The following is a 20,913-nucleotide window of genomic DNA, read 5'->3' as shown; positions in this document are numbered from 1 at the left end:
GAACGGGCTGAGAAGAAGGAGAGGAAAAGGAGGAGACTGTGGCTAAGAATAGTGCTGAGACCTCAGGCCCGTCGGCCCTGCCTACTATTTTTTACTTTACTACCGTGCCTGTGAGAACTTCTGTCTCCTCATCGGCCATTTTGTCCGAACAGCCGCGGCGTCGACGCCCGTGCCTCCATGGACGCTCCTGTGAGCGGACGCCCGTTCTCTTCAGCCTCAGAAGCAAGATGGAGACAAGACGCAATAACGCGAGCCGAGCTGCTTCACACGTGAGATCAAACAGGAGACACAAGAGGTGGTGCAGATTGAGTGGCGTGTCTCTGATCCCCGCTTTCTTAGAACTCCTTCACCGACGTGGGTTAATCCCTCAGAGGTCCTCCCAGGGAGCCTCGTGCGCTCCTCCAGGGGATGCATTTCAAGGACTCACAAGACTGAAGGGGGATTTACGTGAGCGGGCGCAGGTAAAAAGCAGCTGCAGGCATGTAGGTGCACGTATGTTCTCCCTACTTACCACAGCCTCATCGAGAAACGGTGCTCCATGTCTCTGGGTTTCGGACAACCGGCGAAATAACTGATCCTGGCTCTTTTCGCTGAAAGACAAACAAAGAAAATGGAGGGGAAGCATCAGAGATGCTGCAAAAAAGTTCACATTAGCAAACACACATCGGGAGATGAGCCCACTCCGTCCGCAAAGTCTGACCTGGCGAGATGGGAAATGTTTTTGTCGGTTCAAAAAACAGGCCCGGCTGCTTTGCTAAAGCTACATGGCTTCCTTGCATGAAATGCTAGCTCCCGGAGTGAAGAAAAAGGGGACGATCGGGGTAAACGACAAGAAGGAATAACACAAAAGAGCAAAAATCAGAGATGAGGATATGTGGGAGTGAGAGGAAGGGAGAATGGGATGACTAAAGGGCTAACGGCTTAATTGAGTGTGTGCTGCATCCAATTACCCCCAAAAGGTAGCAGAATGTGTCAAACTCACTTCAAAAGGAATACACACACACACACACACACACACACACACACACACACACACACAGAATATGGCAGGCTCTCAGGAAACATGGAGTCTCAAACCATGTTAATGTATGTTGTGTACTTGTGTTGATGCTAAATGAAAACACTAACCTTCCAATATTGCTCTGACTGGTATCCTGTGTCTGAGCGATGCTAATTGCTACAAAGCTACCTGCAGCTTTATTGAGGAAAACGCATGTTGGGCAATCAGCATCAGCTCTCTGGGCTTTCTTTCCTCGTCATGAGCAAACCCTCCGAAACTAGATTTCCGTGGTAACCGCAGTCAACAACAGCCCGGATTCACTCTTATTTCATGCCATGAAAATAATCACCCGCAAGCTGACGATTTCAATTCACGAGACTTTCAACGATCGTACGCACGGGGCTGATTTTCACAATCCCGACACGGTTCCGTGCAGAACCGATTTGTGTCACACATCTCAAGCGTGTGCGAGTTCAAGGGGAAGTAACGCATGATCATTAAAAGGATTTTAATATGCCATGTTGGCCGCGAAGCATTTTATCCTGGCCAATCCTATGTGGAGTATCTGCTGCCGGGGCTCGTCAGGCAGAGTGCGGCGGCTGACGGTTTGCTGGAAGTGTGTGGATGGTATGCACTTGTGTGTCTGCGTGTGCAGTTATGTGTCACTCGCGAGCTGCAGAGATAATTAGAACACAACTCTTTTGCTGTCCCTGCAGGCCACTGATCCAGCTGCTTTCATCTAATATAGGTCAGCTGTGACAAAGTCCTCAGCATGGACACTGATCAGCAGTATCACCTCCTTCATACACAAAAATACCATCAAAAAGACTCACACGGGGAGCCGTGCATACGAACGCACAGTTATTAATGCACAACGGAGGCTGTACATTAACGCTGGTATTCACAATGGATGAGTGCAGAGGAACTTGCACATTTATCTTCTTTTGTAGCCACCAGCTCATTACCAGCAAAAATACACATTATTGTGGCAATGAGTAACTTCGCATCCACTCATTCATAAACTTAATAGCGACTATCAAAGAAAGGGAGTGCAAATCCCGTCATTTGCCCCAAATGGCTCGGTTTGTGGCAGAGTGTATTTGCATAGCTCATACTGTGTTTAGGTCAGGGGTGTCAAACATACGGCCCGCAAAGGGGTTCAACCAGGACCGCAGGATCATTTGAAAGTGAAAAAATGCATAAAAGACAAGGATTTATTTTTTTCAATTAAATGCAATTCAAGAATTTTCCGCTAGGGATGCACTATTTTGGTCAGAGAAGAAGACAATCCACATCATCAGACGGACCAATCGGCAGACGTTATCAATGCACCACCTGCTGCTTGTTATAACGTTGTTTCCACCCTGTTCTCCACCTCCTGCTACGCCCTCATGAGTAAAAACGTCATTATCAAAACAGAGAAAAGTAGATAAAGAGTGTAGAATTTTCAAATAAAAATGGACTACGTCCTATTTATTTACGGAGACGCACGGGAAACCTTTGTGCTTGGAGTGTTTGCAACAACTTTCAGTATTTAAGGAATATAATATTCTGCGCCACTACGAGACTCATCACAGTGAACAATATGACAGCTTGCAAAGAAACTGAGAAGAGATAAGATCGATGAATCGCTGGCAGGTCTGAGGAAACAGCGTCCACTTTCACCCATAGCTGAGAAATCTGCGAAGCAGCGGTAAAAGCCAGCTATCTAATTGCTAGCGAAAATGTGCAATTTAATGTTAGTCAGCAGCTTCACTACAAACCAGTATGTTGGAATTCTACTGTTCATGCAACTCCATACATGTTCAGTATGTGTTGTATGTGTTTGCATGTTTCATGTATGAAGTTTACACATTTACAGGACAGGTGAACACTTTCTTCCTTACACATTTAATAGCACTCTTTTTAGTTTGTAAGGTGAAGGCAGGGATTCAATTTAGATTTTATATGCGCATGTGTAAATGGTTTAAAAATCCCTTTCTTTATAACTCTCATTTAATCTTAAAGTGCATTACTATATTTTTCAATACCAATTACTTATTAAGTTTTGCGCCTTTGTGCGATCAGTGGGATCACATGATCACGTGATTGCAATGCAAACATGTGAATGATAAAAGTAAATTGCACTTTTGTCTGAGGAAATATGAGGTGTTTCATGAAATGTTTTGTAAAAGGACTGTTCATGAAATTCCAAGATTGTCTTCATGTCCTTGTACTTCTTTACACCAAAACAGAGGAAAGTCATTATATTTTGGTTATTTATTGCTGGGAATGCTATTATTTTAATGGTCCGGCCCACTAGACATCTACCCAGGCCGTATGTGGCGCCATGAGAAATGAGTTTGACACTCCTGGTTTAGGTGAAAGTCATTCTAATACGTTGGATTTTATGAACAGTGAATGTTCTGTGCAAAGGGTAGCATGGAAAAAAAGATCAAAATATTCACCAGCCCATTTCTATTTATTTCTTTTCGACCAATGATCAACATGTATATGGATATCAACTTAATTTTTTTAGCACATGTCAAATACTCAACATCACCGAATTGTTTCTCCAGCAGAATAAAGATTTCATTTAAACGCTTGATAAATCAAATACCTTCTGATATGATTTGTCTTGTATCAACTTGAGCTCTTCCTGCTATTATTTGAAATTTATCTTTAATTTTTCTGTTTTTTTTTTTTTTTTCTCTATCGTGTATTTGAATTTTTATTTATTTTGCTCTTTTTCACACGGTTATAAATTGAAAACATCTGAGCATGGCCTTTTTCCAATAAATAGGTCATGCAATTTTCAAACGAGGAATTAGAAAGCCCTTTTTCCAGCTAGACCTCGATGTAACAGGATCTCAGAGAAATATGGAACACTTTTACTTTTAGCACCCAGTCTTACAGATCGAAGAATAAATAAAGTCTTAACTCACTATGGTCTTGCTTTCCTTTCCGAGTCCTTTCTGCCTCACTGAGCTATTTTCCCGGTCTGCTCTGATTCTTTGTGGCTGCCCTGTTATGACATAAATCTTCAAATAATTCATGTCATGTTGTCAAACATGTGTGGATTTTTTTTCATGTGACAGCAGCAGTTTCACAGGAATATTCCTGCCTTTGGGATCTGTTGTTAGACTCGCGGTAGCCAGTTTCCTTTCAGGCAATTTCAGAAACAAACACACACACGCGACCATTTGCTTTCGGTGCAGGACTTAATTTAGGTTCTCTGGTAATCGCGTCACAGATACAGGATCTCTGTGGGTCACAGTGGCCGTGCAACTGTGGGTTGAAGGCCAACATTGTCTGCTGTACAATGCATGATGGAGTAAACAGAAGAGCAAGCGGGAGGAAGGCTGCCCCCCTCAATTCGTAGTGCCCGGGTTGATATAGAGGGAACCGCTAAAGTGACTACTTGACCTCCTCAGACGCTTTATCCAGCCCACTCTATTGCTGACCACCGCATCAGAAAAGCATCATTATCTACTGCCCGCCCTACTACAGCGGGCTCACTAATGGCACAATAATTGGTGCAAATTACAAATTGAACAAGCAGCGGCGCGGTGGCGGTTGGGATGGCTTGGTGGAGAGGCTTTGCCGTGTGGCATCGGGGCCATTCGGACTTTCTCTTGACTCATTTCGTCTCCTTCCTCGCTCATTCGGCCTCAGTTGTTTTCCCCACGCAAGATGAGAGCATGCTAGCGAGCGGGGTCAACCCGGGGCTCGAAACAACCTCAGCTATTTACGCAAATACGATCAATATTTAATCGCGCCTTTCTCCACCGTCTCTCGCTCTCTGACTCTCCCGAGAACTGACTTCCCGTCTCCACCTCCTCCTCTAACAAGAGACTGCAGTGGGGACATTAATTAGGGCCGGACCTGATGCAAGGATTCCCCGCAGGGCAGGAGACCTCGGCCAGTTCAGACCAGGCAAGGAGACAACAGGTTCGGCCACGTAGCGCTCTGTTGCCCGACGCCGTCAGTGTCTACCGGTGGTCGTTTTATTCTCGGCCCCGTTGGTTTTGGTGACCAGCCAATTCCGACACGCGCACCACGCAACTGATATGTATCCATTTTTCTGCATGTTTGACCTCCTAATGCGGTTAAAAGAACAACATCTCAAGAGGTCTCATAAACGTTAAGACAAATGCTGTGTGACTTTTGACAAATTCTGTTATCAGCAACTCATCAGGTTGGAATGGACTTTTGGGCGTCTTCCAAGAGAGGGGCGCGTCCAGTGGAGTCAGCAGATATCTGGGCCAACGCTTACTTTACTCTATCCCGTTTGTAGGTTACAGTCTGAATAGGAACCAGAGACATGAGCGCAAATGTGAATAAGAAAGTGAGGGAAAAAAAAAATGGACAACATTCTTAAAGTTCAAATATTTGTCTTGCTGGACTGCTTTTTGTTTTATTCCGACTACCGATGAACGCGGACCCTGCAAATTCTGCTGATAAAGATGTAGTTTGGACAGCAGTGACTGTCTGGCCTATTTTTGGCCGGGAGCGTCGGTGCTGACTGAGGACGGTTGCCTAAATTGAGCCGCGGATCTACTTTTTATGCCTTCATCTATTATCACATTTAGGCCGCATGCAGCCCAAACAGCCTTAAGTCAATCAGAAGCTCATTATATTCCTGCTTTATTTTCCCCCTTGGCTCCGGCCACACCCGAGTAGACCTCGGATGATCACATTAGGGCTGCAGTTCGCTCGCACAACACCTTCCAGCGCTGCAACTGAGCCAGAAGCATCCCGAGTTCACCACATTATGTCAAAGTCGGCTTGCAATTTAGAAGCGGGTTACTAATTCTTCCGGGCAGGTTACATACTCGTCTTTGGCCGGAGCTCAGATTGGCTTGACTGTTTTTAGCACGTCGGCTGGGCCGCAAAACACCGACCCAGAAATCGGTCGCCAGATTCGATTTCTGACAATCTGTCGCACCTCAGCTCTCGGCTCAACAGGCACCGTCCACGTATCGTAAGGTCACTAGTAAATTGTCTGGCTCCGTGTTTGACGTTGTCACAGTTTTTGAGCAAGATAGAAAGTTGCAGTTGAGCTGGTTGAAGTCTTTCAGGGGGCATTTCTGACCGAACATTCGTGTGACTGGTAGCGTGAGAAGGGAAGAATCTAATACGGTGGAAACAAATGGGCTGGAAGACAAGAAAAGCAAACTGAATAATTACAGTGATGATTGAAACTTCATTTGGATGAATGGAACCAAAGCCCCATCAAATGACCAATAAGGTTACAACCACTCAAACGCAAAAAGGAAATACTTCTGGCCTCATTAATGCTATTCTTTTCTTTCCGTTTTCGTTTGTGAATCTCCGTGATCAGAGATTAGCCGGCTCATTTGTGTTCTGGAGAGTGCTTCAGTGTCCTTGTAGTTTACATAAGGAATAAGGATAACAAGAAATACAAAGCTTGAAAGACTTAGGGTCGGTGTTAAGGTTACTTAATTTTGTTGAGTCATCCGATTTCGCTGTTTAGTTCAATTACCTCTTCTTTTATTCTTTGCAGTAGCATTTGATTGATTTCGGTCCCCGCCGAACCCCCTCCCGGGCCTTTACAGAATCCAATGAGCAATCTTTTTCCTTCGTGTGCCCCTTTCCTGCCCCCTGGCACATTATAAAAGAACTAAAAACAGAGCGATGTACACTGTCCCAGACATCACACACAATAATCTGCAGCTCCCACGGACCAATCACATCTATAAACAACTGGCTGCCAGTAAATAAAGGACTGACAATCGAAGTACCATGAAGAAAATAGTGATGAAAAATGACCTTAATTCAATAAAATCAATCAATAACGGATTCATGGTGGTTGATTTTGTTTAGTACTTCTGTGAACTCGAAACCCCGTTGATGGATTTGCTGTGTCAGAATTTGAGCTTTGGACTCTGAAAACACAAGATGACAGGTAGGAAAATCTAAATACTGGGAAATCGCTGTTTGCAGAACATTTTCTCTTTTAAATGTGAGGACATCAGCAAGTATTTCGCAAGGAAATACTTTGCAAACTGCGCTCGACTGGATTTAGCGATGTGTGCTTATACCTCAAATAAGTATTTCTTCTTACCAAAAGAGCCTTTGTCAAGATCATTGCATTACTGTATTCTTAACTCCGGACAAAGTATCCAGAGAGTCTTGGGGCTTAGTTCCAGTTTGCTAACCACTGGCCTACATTTAGGACATAGCTCGTAGATTTTTAATAACTTCTCAGGGATTTCTAGGATTAAGCTCAGAACACCCCAGCTACATCCTTAACACTGGCCATTTCCAATTAGATCCTATTAACAGCACAGTAACTTCCGCAAACACCCTACGGAGAATTTCCATCAGCTGAGCTGAAGGAGGAAAACGTAAAAGCGGTCGATTTTTTCTTTTTGACACTATATGGGCTTGCTGTGATTCCTTGGAATCCAGTATAGCATGAAGGTTTGAGATAAATCCCCAACTCACTAAGGCATATCTCTGCAAAAGACGTATAGATGAGTATCGTGTCCATCACGCTTAAACAAGGGTCATGGTAAGAAGTGCTGCAGGAGAACGCCAGGCCTGAAGCCCATGCCTGCTGGAAGGGTTTCATTTTAATTGCCTGAGAGATGACACAGCTTTAGAGACCACATGGGTCAGGCTTTCTAAGAGAGAGACGTGGAAAAAAAATAATAAAGCAAATAAGAAGAGAGCGAGAAAATGAGGAATTCTTGCTGTTTTATATATATTCTTGCTGATATATATGGAAGCAGATGGAGAAAATAAAAATAAAAGAACTTGAAAGGAGAGGTGAGTGGACGCGCTGTGAATTTCTTCCGTTCATGTTGTCATTTTCATATTCAGGAGGACTTTGTACCAAATGAATCTCAAGATGGGACACAACATAATGCCAAAATCTGTCAATATAAGTTGAAAAATACAATGGATATTTACATCAATATGCTCGGCTTTACCCGCTCGGTCAGCCATCGGGTCAGGGTTCATTTGACCGCCACAGTCAGCTCATTTAATGGAGTACTGATGGTACGGGGTTGTGCTGGCTGGAGCGCAGCCTGGAGGCCGATGTACGGTCAGTGCTGCTTTTAGCCTGTGGCATCCGGCACGGATCTCCGTCAGTTAGATTCCCGGCGGTACAGTGGCCGAGACCGGACAGTAACGGTAAAAACAATGGTCACGAAAGCAGCATCAACGCAATTCAAGCGATTTACCTCCGACCACCATCTCAGGATCTATATTTACATTCAATCCTCCCAAATCGAAAAGGTTGTCTAACATCACAGAGACGTAGAAGCTAACACCATCTGCTCCGGGATGGATTCCATTCAGCCCGATATTTCATTTGTTGTTCGTTTCATTTCTACAGTTTTCAGACAGAAATATGAAAAATGCTTGTGATCCCGGACTCAAAATGACGAAGCTTCCATTCCGGAGGGAAACCTTTGGACTGCGGCTGTAAACCCCTTGCACCGAAGTTCACACCATCACACCGTACAGTGTGTGGAGGTGCTAATACCAGGGGGGTTGGGGGTGTTTACAACTTGTTCCTGCAGCTGTATAACTGCAGAGAAGTTAGCTAATGTAGGTTAAATGCCCACTTAAGGATCGTGAGTTAAAAGGTGTTGTAATCGATGCCGGAATTAATTCCATTAGGTCTCTTCCAGGTAAAACCAGCAGGAACAGCAGAGGGATGTAGGAAGACATCTTGACCTTCAATGAACGCCTCATACGATGAGAAAGATTAATTGTGGTGCAGGGTCGGGCCACCGAAGCCCCGGCGGAGAATTCAAACCAACATTTTTGCACAACTGCAAAGCTGGATTGAATGTTTAAAAATAAGCCACGGTGGAAAAAAACCCAAAACAAAACAAAAACATTTGGTTGGCTTCGACGTGCACTTATAGATGAATATATCTGCGTGTGCACATGGACAAACATGCACACTCAAAACTGGATGCGGAACACGCACACCCATCTCTGGTCTTAATGGGCTTTTGACTGCGCCCCGACTGTACACAAATCAAATTAATGTACCAGCTCAAGGCATGGCTGCAGACATAGTGCACGCTGGAATGAGGTGGTCCTGATGTGGTGCTCTTAGGCTGGCAGTGCACGGGGGGAGATGGGGCTCCGCCAGGCTGAAGGAAAGAGGTAAACCCAGGGTGGGGAAAAGGTAAATAGAGTGAAAAGGGCATGGGGGGAAAGGTTGAGATGAATCAACGACTGAAACGCTTTGGGGAAAAAGAAAAGATGGGACAGAGCCTTTCTTCTCAGCATGCGGGGTTTCCTTTCTGTGCATGTGTATACGTGCACGAATCCTTCACGGTCACGTCTCTTTATGGGCAACCTTATACGCCTGCACACATATTCTCTGTAGTCTGGGCAAAACACTTAGCAGCCTGGCTACCTCTGTAGCGCTGGGCTAACAGCTCAACATCTTTCATAGCATTCTCTCTCTCTCTCTCTCTCTCTTTTCAGTCTTGAGGATCCCTTGGTTCTCCTTAGGCTTTTCCTTGGAAGCGACTGGATGCATGAGTGTTTCTCCTCCCTACCACCCTCCTCCTGTCTTTTACCCTCTGCTACTTTTAATGCCCCTCCATCTTCCATTTGCACCATGTAAAGATCCCCTTGTCTTCTATTCCCTTTCTATGCCAGCGTTTGGCCGTCGCATCCTTATTCTGAATTTAAAAAAACACTTGGCTTCGCTGTGACGAGAGGATTTGGATGTCGGAAGGAACAGAAAACCAAAAAGAAACAACAAAACAATTCGGCAATCACAAGTAGGCGATTTGAAGAATGACCACACTTAATGATTAATTCATTCCGGTGCCGCTGGTGAATAAGCTGTAGCAATGATGCCCCACAGCCTCCAAACAATCAGCATCTTTCTCATTACTCCCTGTCAGACCTGAGAAACTTTAATGTGCTGGTGTTTGAAATATATGTGAACACAATTTCATTTTTGTGTCTTTTCAACCAAAACCCAATTCCGAACTTGCTAATGCATTATGGATCATTAGACAAATATACTGACAGAGCACTGATTACAGCAATGAATGATGCATGCTGTTTTCTTCCCATTGTGTGTGTGTGTGTGTGTGTGTGTGTGTCTGTGTGTATATATCACGTCCACTTGCAGTTGTGTGTGTTCCGATCTCCACAGAGAGGTCAGCCGAGGGGGAGATCTCAAGGCGGTGACTAGGATGTCCATTAGTACCAGGCTATTGGTAATTTGACACAGGGGTTGCAGATCGGGGTTTATAGCGTCATCGCTAACCGCGTCATCTACTTCCAGTCAAGGTCACTAGCAGGGTAACACAAAGTGCATCCCATTTCTAAAATGCACCGCTGGAACCATCTTTCCTGCTGACAGACGGGGACGAGTACCTCTTTTTGTCACGTGCACGCACATACTCGCACACAGTTATTCACAAATATCCAGATATTTGCACAGGAGGATCAAGTTAAATGTTAGCATACCACTACTTTAGCTTGATATGCAACAATGACAATTTTTTTATCGGATTTCCGCAGGTCAAGAATGACTCAAACATTGCAAAACTTTGGCAAGGTTCATAAAGCACCAAGTATTTATGCATGCTACTTGCTGTCACGAATGTGAAAACTAAGGTAGATATTCCAGGGATGCGCCTGAGCTCGAATCTGAATATATCATTGGACGGCGAATGTGTGGATTGCATAAAATGACCCCACCGGTTGGCTTTCAGGTGAGTCCCTGAAATTCATACCTTCATTCTCCAAACGACACACAAAATATACCAAGCCAATTTCTGCAGAAAAACTCATCATTAACACAGCCGGCCATTTGAAATTGGACCGAAGCTCCGACCCAGGGGCTAAATACCAGAAACGCCCCACAATCTAGTAGACCTGAAGAAGCCTCTTTGCCGAGAGGAGGAGCGTCTTCGAGAAAACACAAGGTTCAGCTGGCCAAAGGATGAACCATGAACCTTGATGGACACGTTTAAGCGGGTTTTCTTCTTGTCCCGCAGAGCAAACCCAACATCACCTCAGTGAAATGCACATCTGTTCACCAAGTTGCATTGATTCATACTGGTATAAACATATGGAGGTAGTGCATGTGGCTGACCACATTCAGGCTGATTTTTAGGGCCAAATGAATTAAGTTGCTACATGTTGACTAGTCCTGCTGGCTAGTAGCTACATGTTGACTAGTCCTGCTGGCGCTGTGCGGCAATATAAGGAATGCATTTGTCTTCCGGGCAAGAAAATCCTTTTCTGGAATGACTCTGCACTGGATCAATGAGAAGAGATGAGTCAGGGTAGCTAGCATCGGTGCTGTGCAAAAGGGAACCACTGTGTTTTGTCACTTTTTTTCTTCTTTGACAATTTTCTGCAAAAGAAGAAAGAAAATGCGTTTCGTTCACTTTTCAACCTGAGATACCAAATTTATTTTCACCAAATGATGTCTCCTGTTTCAGATTCCCTCTGAGCTCAGCTGAAGGAAACTAAATGAGGTTCGCTCACCTCCTGCTTTCTACATGTGTCTCGAATACGCCAGGGCTTTGAAATTAAATCCCAATTTACAGTCTGGGAAAAAAAAATAACCTAAGCTCTGCGGCTCATGTAATCGGCCAATCAGAAGAGCAGGTGTCCTCAAACGTGGTGCGACTCGGAGCCAATCATTGGGGATCACAATGAGGTCACTGGTGATGTCATGCTTTGGTGAGTTTTTCCACCAAATCCTCATTATTTCCACTCAGGTTAAATAGCTTCTGCACTCAGGTGTGTGTGTGTGTGTGTGTGTGTGTGTGTGTGGCACGCAGTGCAGCTAATCAAGCTTAAAAATTCTGCCGATATGCTGGTTCTTGGCAGAGAGTTACGTCGTCAATGCGAGCCTCGTCAAACTTCAACCGGCACAAAGACGAGGAAGGAAACAAGAGGCGGAGAGAAAGGCGGAGGTTTTGCATATTAACGGGGAGACAAAAATATAACGGTGTTACAAATGAGAGTGCAACTTCTCACTCATTCGGGTGTTACTGTTCTCAGCGGCGGAGCCAATGTGGGTACAAAATGTACCAGCTGCCCCGGGAGGCAATTCACACGTGTTGGTTAGGCTTGTGTTTAATTACAAAATAACAGGTTTCAGCGTTCAGGTTGAAGAGAGGACGATATGAGAAAGCCGACGTCATTGCTCGTTCCCAAGTTCCTCGGTAGGTCAGTCATTTCTATATCATCCTTTTTCAGCCATCAAGCATCGAGAGGCTGCACCTTTATATTTAAGGCAGGTGTAATACATCCATCTGATTTTAATACAAACATGTTTCTCAGTGTAAAAACAGCACTATAGAAGAACACACCAACTGTAAACCCAATCCAGACTACAAGCCCTCACTTTTTCACACGCTTTGAACACTGCGGCTTGAACAACGATGCAGCTAATTTATTGATTTTTTTTTTGGCTCATGAGCTTCATGCCGCCAAAACATTTAGCGAAATTCTGAGGTCGTTCAATTTCGACACGGAAGAAGACGATTTTAAGGGTTTTAGTGCGCAAGAGGAAGACAAAGATCAGCTGGAGTTGGATGAAGCGGGGATGGAAAATGGATGATGGATGGATGGATGGATTTTCCTTGTGTTTTTTATACTAATATTTTTCATGAGCCGTGTTACAGGCAGTGTTTGGAAAAAAAGCATTTCCACGTATTTGTGGATATTTCCGGTATGTATTCAATGATTCTGTGTATCATCTTTCTGTGTAAATATCTCAGGTTATAACACGGACACCTGTGGCTTTTAGACGAGTGCGTCCTACATAGACACACATATATCTATTCATTTACTTTCAGCCGGTGCAGCTTATATTCAGGTCCGCTCAATAATTTGGAAATTACGGCACACCTGGGTCGGAGCATGTTGATTTTTGACCCTGTTCATCTGAAAGAAACACAATGGAAACCGGATTTGCCCCGCAAACGTACAAACACATTTCAGCATGCACGCCCAGTCCAGAGCGAGAGGATGAGAAATTGAAGGACAGCTAGATGCTAATTAGCGGACGGTAAAGCGTGGCGGCGACGAAGAGTTTTGACGATGTGTAATGTCATATTTCCGAATCTCCCTTTCCCCTCGTTCCTCCTCCTCTTCCGTTCCCCGGCTCTCATTAATTGGCTGCCACAGTTGAGCTTCTTCCCGGCCGGCGTGCGACTGCCCGGGGTTATTGTCAACATCAGACCGCTGTGGGCTGCGGTTGCCCCCGGCGATGAGCAACCGCATCATTAGGGGAGAGGTGATTATGTTATTCTGCAATAGCATCAGACTACACAGACAACCCAGGCGCTCATTTTAAACTTTTCATCACCGCCATTCATATAGATTTCTCTATTTTCAAACTTTTCTGTAATTCCCCCGGAATCCCCCTCCACTTCTCCTCACCTTTGGCAGCCTCGATTTAATGCTCAATTTCAACATGCAAAATGGCAACAAACACGGAAAATGTCACTCATGATAATGAAGGAAAGAAATGCCAATATGCGTGCACGCTAGCGAACAGGTCCTGTGTGTGTGTGTGTGTGTGTGTGTGTGTGTGTGTGTGTGCCCCCCATATGTCCGCTTGTGGGATTTCTTGTTCACTCAAAGTTTCGAGGACACAATAAGCAAATAAAAAGTCAAAGGAAGGAAAGTCAAAGAGGAGAAAACTCATTTTCTGTGCCTGAGATCCATCTACGGGCTGCGGTTTCAAGCCGCGCCATCTTTTCTAAATGTCTTGTAGCCCTTAAGCAAAACCAGGATTATCCTGGAAGTCTTTTTATGAAGCGCTGGCTCCGTTATGTGAAAGTAAAGGACTCTATCTCGGGGGGGGGGCGTTTGGTAAATACAGGATTTTTGAGAAACCCCCTTGTGATATAGTGGTAATGTTTCTCTTTCTTTTACTATTCTTGTATCAACCTTGGGGCTTCCAGACATTAGTGTTTTTGATTTGTTTTTTTCTGAAAGCGTGTGATTGCTTTATTTCTGGCACTTGTATGTTGTCATTCTTCACAACTCCCTGCATTTTCTTTTCCCTGAAAAACTTGTGACAAGGACTTGGACTCTCAAAGACCCTTTTCTCTCGTCTCGGTGTGTTTTGTGCGTGACAGGAGGCTCTGCTCTCGCAATATTTGGGAAAAGTTCCTCCCACACCGGAGATGGGGAACAGAAGGGGGAGCTTTCAAACAGGGAATTTCCCTCAAAGGAACAGGATGGCGTCGACGCCCGAGCCGGGAACATTAGCCGCCATTTTGTTTTCCATTTTTAAACCTCACACCGTACTCGTCATGTTCGCACGTCGAAAATCAACGACCCTGAACTGCAGAGATAATCTGAGCTCAGACAAATAGCTCGTTATTAATTATCAAACATATCCTGCCCTCTTTGAATTGTGTATTGACACAAAACGATATAAATAACAGCCGATCTTGGGACTTCATTTGCCTCTTTGAAGTCGTACGAGAGACAAAAAAAAAAATCATCTCCCACGATGGCCGCCGGTTTTCTTTTAATGATTGCAAATGGGACCGGGATCGTCCAGGGTTCTAGATAACAGAACCGGCAGTCGGCAGCTCCGCTCGCCTTTCAGACCACGGGTGACTCTTGGAAACAAGGGGCCGGTCTTCTATCCGGCAGAACCTGCAGAGAGCAGGAAATCTCAGCTTCTGTTTGGCACTCGCCGTCTCCTCGCGCGAGTGTTTTCCCATTATCTTTCCGTGTTAATCCTCTGATCTGCTCATTAAACCGGGGAGGAGCGAAGGCGCACTGTCAGCAACTCCACGGGAACAAAGTGGCGACTCTGGGCGTCCACAGAAACACGTTCTTCATATCTTGCTCCATCTCGGCAGGTCACATCATTCAGCAATGCCTCCCGCCGTCACATATGGTTTCTTACACCTCGCGAATCATCCCACTGGAGAGGCGAGGCCTTGCTCCCGAGTGTTGCTGTTGTTCCTCGCCCTGGAGAATAAACCCGGGCAACGAGTGTCCGAAGACGGACAATGTGTTGGTGACCGCACCGTGAGCGTCTGGGCTCGGCGAGGTCGATTTTAAATTCATGCGCTTCTCAGTTGCTCTAAAAACAGCTCTGGAATAGTTGGACTAAAAAAAAAAAAAAAAAAGGAAAAAAGAAAAAGCCGCCCGGGCCTCCATGATCATATACTGTAAAATTGCTTCACACAAGATGCAGCGTGGCGTAGCAGTATGGCGGTTTTGCTTTGCCGCCCGTCCCCTCGCTCCTTTCCCAGTCCGCTCGCAGCACTCAGCGACATCCATTTTGCATGAGAGAGGAAACTCGTCACTCGTTCGTTCGTTACATCGCCTGTGACAAACGTGAACCGTCGTTCCAGAACGACACCGACGCACATCCTCAGGATACAGAAATACACGCACGTAAACATCGGTCATTAGCCCGGGTTCTCCACTTCAGTCCGACATACCATCTCCTCCTGTAATTTTATTAATTTATCAAATGGGAGCGGCGCACTGCAGGCTCTGCACGCTGTGACTGACTGAGCTCAGCCAGAGTGTATCTTCAAGTTTATAAAGCGGAACTACATTTCCCACGCCGTCCTTTGCGTGACATCAAAGTCCCTATCTTAGGCGATCGAGGGCAGCGAGACGTGAGCTAAGAGAGTCGGAGCGAAAATTGCCCGAACCGAGCGGGCTTCTGATTTTCATCTGTGGCGAAACGCTGATGGAAGCAAAGAAAATCGTTTCCAAGAAGAAACCGGAGAACGCGTTTTAAAAATGCTTCGTTTCATATCAGCCGGATTCTAATGCGGCGACTCGAATTCGAATCCCCCCCCCCTCACCCGGGGTTAACCTTTTCTTGACTCTTTATTCCCGCTGCTGTTATTTCTCCTGATGTCTGCCTCGGGTTGTGGGCAGATTTCCAGAAGAGGGAGAGTGTGTTTGCAAGTAACAGTGCGGTGTGTGTAAACGCAACCCTCAGCCGACCCTCGGCTGCCGCACACCATCCAAAATGCATATGGCTGCCGGAGCGCACGGCAGCAGCTGGATGGCGTCTCGGACAGTAGTTGTTGCCGCAGATGCATCCCTCCCCTGATGCGTTCATTTTTAAGGTCAAAGTATTCTTTTCCTTTTGGCTGATTCCCTCTAGGGGTCAGGAGAGCAAATCATTCTGCTCCATGTAACCCGATTCTCCGCATCCTCTTCTCTCTCACCGACCAGCTTCACGTCCTTTCTCACCGGATCCAGATCATCTCCTGAAGGCCTCCCGCCTGGCAGTCTTGATCCCATCCATCGCTCCCAAAGAGAGCCTCAACATCTTCATCTCTCATGAAGTATTCCGCGTATTTGATAAGTCATTGGCATCGTTTCTAGTTTGGATTTTTCATTTTATTCCTGTAATGGCGGCACAGCGGCTGAAGACGTCATGTGTCCGCCTCACCGCCAGAAGGTCCCCGATTCTGCGGTTTCCTCCCACAGGCCAGAAACATGCAGGGGGATTATCTGAGAGCCTCAGTTCTCCCAGAAATGTGAAAGATGGAGTGAAATGTTTGTCTCCTCGTGACATGTCATTTTGAGAATGAATGTTTTTTTTGCTTGGGATCCGGGTGAATCCGGCTTCTCGCCCGACGGCGGCCGGGTTTGGCTTCAGCCACCTCGCAACCATGAGTGCAGGACCAGCTGTGTTGATCGTGACTGAGTAGGTTTTCCTCATTGAGGTGTGAAAATCTAATGCGTGTGTTTTTCATTAGATCTTCTGGATCTTATTCTGAAAAATGACTGTTTCCGCCTTCGCCTTACTGCCGCATTTAACTCTGTCGAGCCATTTCACACAGCAGCTAGCCACAAGCTAACGCTTGAAAACAATTGGCCGGAAACAAAAGTCGCCGGAGAGCTTTTTCGGGAGGAAATGAGCAAACGATGAGACCGCAGAAGTGTCGCAGCGTGCATTACTGTGCGTTGATATTATCGTGCAAAATTATTGTAATTGCCTAATATAAAGTGTAATTGTTGTCTTCAGATAAAATATTGTGAACTGACAAAAGTTTTTATCATTTGAATCCTCACGCCGCTGTCAGCAGAAACATTTTCATGCATAAAACTGGTCCCTGGCACAAAATGGGTTGGGCGGCGCTGTGATAGTCCTTCCTCGTGTTCGCCATCTACGCTGCTGCTGCTGCCGCTGCTGCTGCCGCTGCTGTCCTCACTTGTATCTCCCACTTTTCTAGCCCCGCATCAGCATTCCCTTTATTTCACAAGTGCCGGCTTCAAGCAGAGGCAAGGCTGCTCCTGAAGAGATTAGTTTCTGCAAATCAAACAAGCAATCTCCCTTAGATATGGTAGCCTAGCATTCCAGTTCTTGGCTGCTCACCTGAAACATCGTGAGACACTGCGGAACGTGCGGCTGGGAGTCCTCGCTCAGGGAGTAGCTCATGAGTAGTTTTCGAAAAAGGAAGGTTACAATCTCAAACAGCTAGTTTATGCTGACAGCTCAGGATGTGGTCAAACGCTGATCCGATGAGCCCGTTGTGACCCTGAAGGTATCGCATACAAACCTGTTTTCAACCCTGTCATGGGTTCAAGTAAGTTCTCTAATAAGTAGAAATCATTCTGCCAAAACTGTCTTCAGCTGGGCCTTCTGCATATTTTATGTTTTCCCCATCACAACTTTGTCTCCAACTACACTTAATTGCCGTGGAGAGAAAGAGAAAACGCTCATCGCGGCCTCAGTCGTGCAGCAAATGGCGTGTTTGTGGAATAGAGAGAAAGGCGGCCCTTTTCATTGACAGGGAAAGTACGGTATATAAAACCAAAGCGGCCAATAAACAGGGTGTTCTAAAAGAAATTTGATGCAGCGGAAACACAAATCACTTGGAATGTTTTATGTGGAATCGACATTTCCATAAGTGTGTTTTAGTGCTCTCACCTCGCAACCCTTGAGTCGACCCGAGTCAAGCCTGATCATGGAAAAATAGCTTATCCCGCCAGAGATATCCATCAAATACCTGTTCTCAATGCCTTCCCGCAGCTCGGCGCCGGTCCGTGGTCTCCGCTCAAACGTGCCGCCCCGGACAATATCGTTCTGATAATAATTAGCAACCTTTCCATTTCGCTCCAGCCACTTGGATATTTTAGGCTCATGTCGGCGAAGAACGCCTTGACAGCTGTTGGATTGATGGATTCTTGTAGCGCTAAAACTACAAATCCCAGAATGCTCTGCTGGCATTTGGGTGCAAAAATTACAACAGGACCATGAACTCCCTCTCCTCTGTGGACGGTTGTCATGGTGACCTTATGCTAATACTGGCACCATGCTACCCTCTCTGGAACATGGCTAAAACAGGATTTTCAATTCATGCAATAATCAGTTCTATATTCTATAGTATTAAGCTTTACTTGTTCCAAATTCAGTTTTTGAGCTAAACATGTTTGGGTTCATATGAAAAGCTTCATTGTTGTGTCTGGAGGAAGATTTTTTTCAATAAATATCAATGTTGACTTTGTCTCAGTTTTGAATTTGACACTCTTGCCTTTTATTGATTATTGAAGTAATAAAGATGACATATATATGAAGATTACATTCCCATTATGCCCACGCACAATTACAGTTTTTTTGTGTTTTGTGAATATGTTGTAATCAGCAGTACAGAGAGCACCCGGTAGTTTTAGCTGTGCTTGCTCACAACAAATGTTCTTATTTCATAAGAAAATGGTTTTAAAAACCCTGTTTTCCTATTTTCAAAAGCCTTTCCAAGGCAGGTGAAATCTAGACCAATAACCAGCGGGGACGGCGTGAACAAACAACTAAATGGCCACAACAGTCATGTACAGAGGGAAGTTGGACCGGGATATGACACACACACACACACACACACACACACACACATATATACACAATTCACATAATTAGCACCTGTACTTTGTTGCAAAGGGCAAAGCTGTCTGCTGGTATCGGACATGACGCCCCTCCCTCCGACTTCAGATTGTTGAGAAAAGCGGGGGTTTGGTTTCCGAGCGAGGGAGGACTGAAACAATATCACACACTCACAAAGGGCACACCGGAAACCCAAAAAAGTTCGGCTCAAGGAAAAAAAAAATTGCGCAATTGAGATTTTATAAGCTCTATCAACGCGAGGGGCTGAATCACAGATTGCAGGGCAAACCAGCATACGATACCATCCACTCCTTCCCTGTAGCGATTGGTGGACCACAAGACAAGGAGATAATGAATGGATGAATGATTCCTGACAAAAAACTCAAAAAATGTGACCTTAAACTTTACCATGTGGAAACTCTAAATAAAGCTTAATGAGTTGTTTGAATCGCCCGTGTGACACGTGGCCTCCGTTATCTTACCGATATATTGCAAGAGGAAGTCGATGACAATATTTCATCCCGTGCAGAGTGAGGCGTGTCACGTCTCAGTCTTCCATCGCTTAAAAACTCATTCTTCACCCGAGACAAAAGATAAGACGAGATCGGAAACATCGTTTGGGTTTCGAGCCACCGTATCGCACGGCGTCCCGGCCGTCGCGTCACGATACGAATTCATGGGACGGCGGTCGTAAATGGAGAAATGGAACAATCAACGGCGATCGCGGGGGCGACTGTGGTGGAGCAGGGGGACGGCAGGGCAACTAATAGAGACGGAGAGAGGCAGTTCAGGGCCGCATGTGGACAAGAAGCCGCGGATGAGTCAGAAAATTGACTGTGCGGCCATGACAAGCTGAGGAAGTGTCAGTTAGCGGAGGGGAAAAAAAAATACACCGTCATTTCTGGACTGTACGCTGCTACTTTTTTTCCACATGCTTTGAACTCTGCAGCTTAAACAATGATGCGGAAAATTTATGGATTTTTGGGGGGCTAACGAGCTTCACGCCGCCAAAACGTTTAGCCTTGTCACATCGGACCAATGAAATTACCATGAAAATTCCAAGGCCGTTCAATTCAGACGCTGAAGAAAACAACTTGAATGGTTTCAGTGCAGGAGGAAGACCGAGATAGCGATCGGCTGGAGGAGGACAAAGGATAGAAGACGGAGGGACTTTTCCTTGTGTTATTTGTTATCAATCTTTTTCATCGGCTGTGTTTCAGGCATTGTTTGGAAAAAAAAGCATTTCCAGAACGTGTTTGTGGATATTACCGCTATGTATTTAATAGCTATCAGCTATTAAATAGCTCTTTTTTTTTTTTTTACCTTTTGAAAGTAAAAAAAGGACACTTGTGTGTAACATCTTCCTGCGTACATTTCTCATGTAACAACAGCGACGTATAGACAAGCGCGGCCTATATATGTGCAGATATTTCTGTATTTTCAGCCGCTGCCGCTTGTATTCAGGTGCGAAAGCAATAGTCCGGAAATTACGGTACTCCTCCAATCAGGTGTCAGCATTTGCTTTAAATTGAGATCCTTTTTATCGCACCAGTGCAAGAAGCGTAGGTCATCAGGAGCTGAATTTCATACAGTGGACTCCCCCTGAAAAACAAAAACCCCGTCCACACGGCAGTGGAGCGAATACAGTAGGTGGGATGAATATTGGGATGAGCTTGAAGCTCAGCCAAGCGAGAGTCTTCCACTCACTCGGTCCTGCTGGAGCAGATGGCAACACTACCGAGGCTCGCGCTCATCCATCATTCACCATTCGTTTAGCCGGGCGGTGTGGAGGTTGTCCGTGTAGCTTGGTGTGCACGTCCGACGTGTACTTTTAGGCGAAGTGACACTCTGGAAATTGGCTGTCAAACGGGTCTGTGCTCCAAAACTCAGCGGTAGGATTTTCTGGTTAAGCTTTGTTTTTTGTTTTTTTTTTTCTCATTGCAGTACAGTCAACAAACTCTGGAAAAAATAAAACACACGCCATATAGATATTTAAAAGCTGCAGCACAACTGAAATATCAACCGTCATCATAAATAATTCCATGAAAAGATGGATGCCCTACTTCGACCGCGA

General features: G+C 45.3%; 1 protein-coding gene across 1 annotated transcript in view; it reads right to left on the bottom strand.

Annotated features, from left to right (window-relative positions):
* dlgap3 (discs, large (Drosophila) homolog-associated protein 3) overlaps nt 1-20,913 on the bottom strand; it is a 115,297-nt gene that overhangs the window by 50,784 nt on the left and 43,600 nt on the right. Inside the window, exon 2 of the mRNA XM_086171251.1 lies at nt 512-590. The gene's annotated coding sequence lies outside the window, so the exon portion shown is untranslated. The remainder of the gene's footprint in view (nt 1-511; nt 591-20,913) is intronic.

The sequence above is a fragment of the Fistularia commersonii genome, chromosome 24, assembly GCF_037954325.1.
Source record: "Fistularia commersonii isolate RoL2024-O1a breed Wild chromosome 24, RoL_Fcom_v1.0, whole genome shotgun sequence".
Lineage (NCBI taxonomy): Eukaryota > Metazoa > Chordata > Actinopteri > Syngnathiformes > Fistulariidae > Fistularia > Fistularia commersonii.
This window is presented reverse-complemented; position numbering and strand designations above follow the sequence as displayed.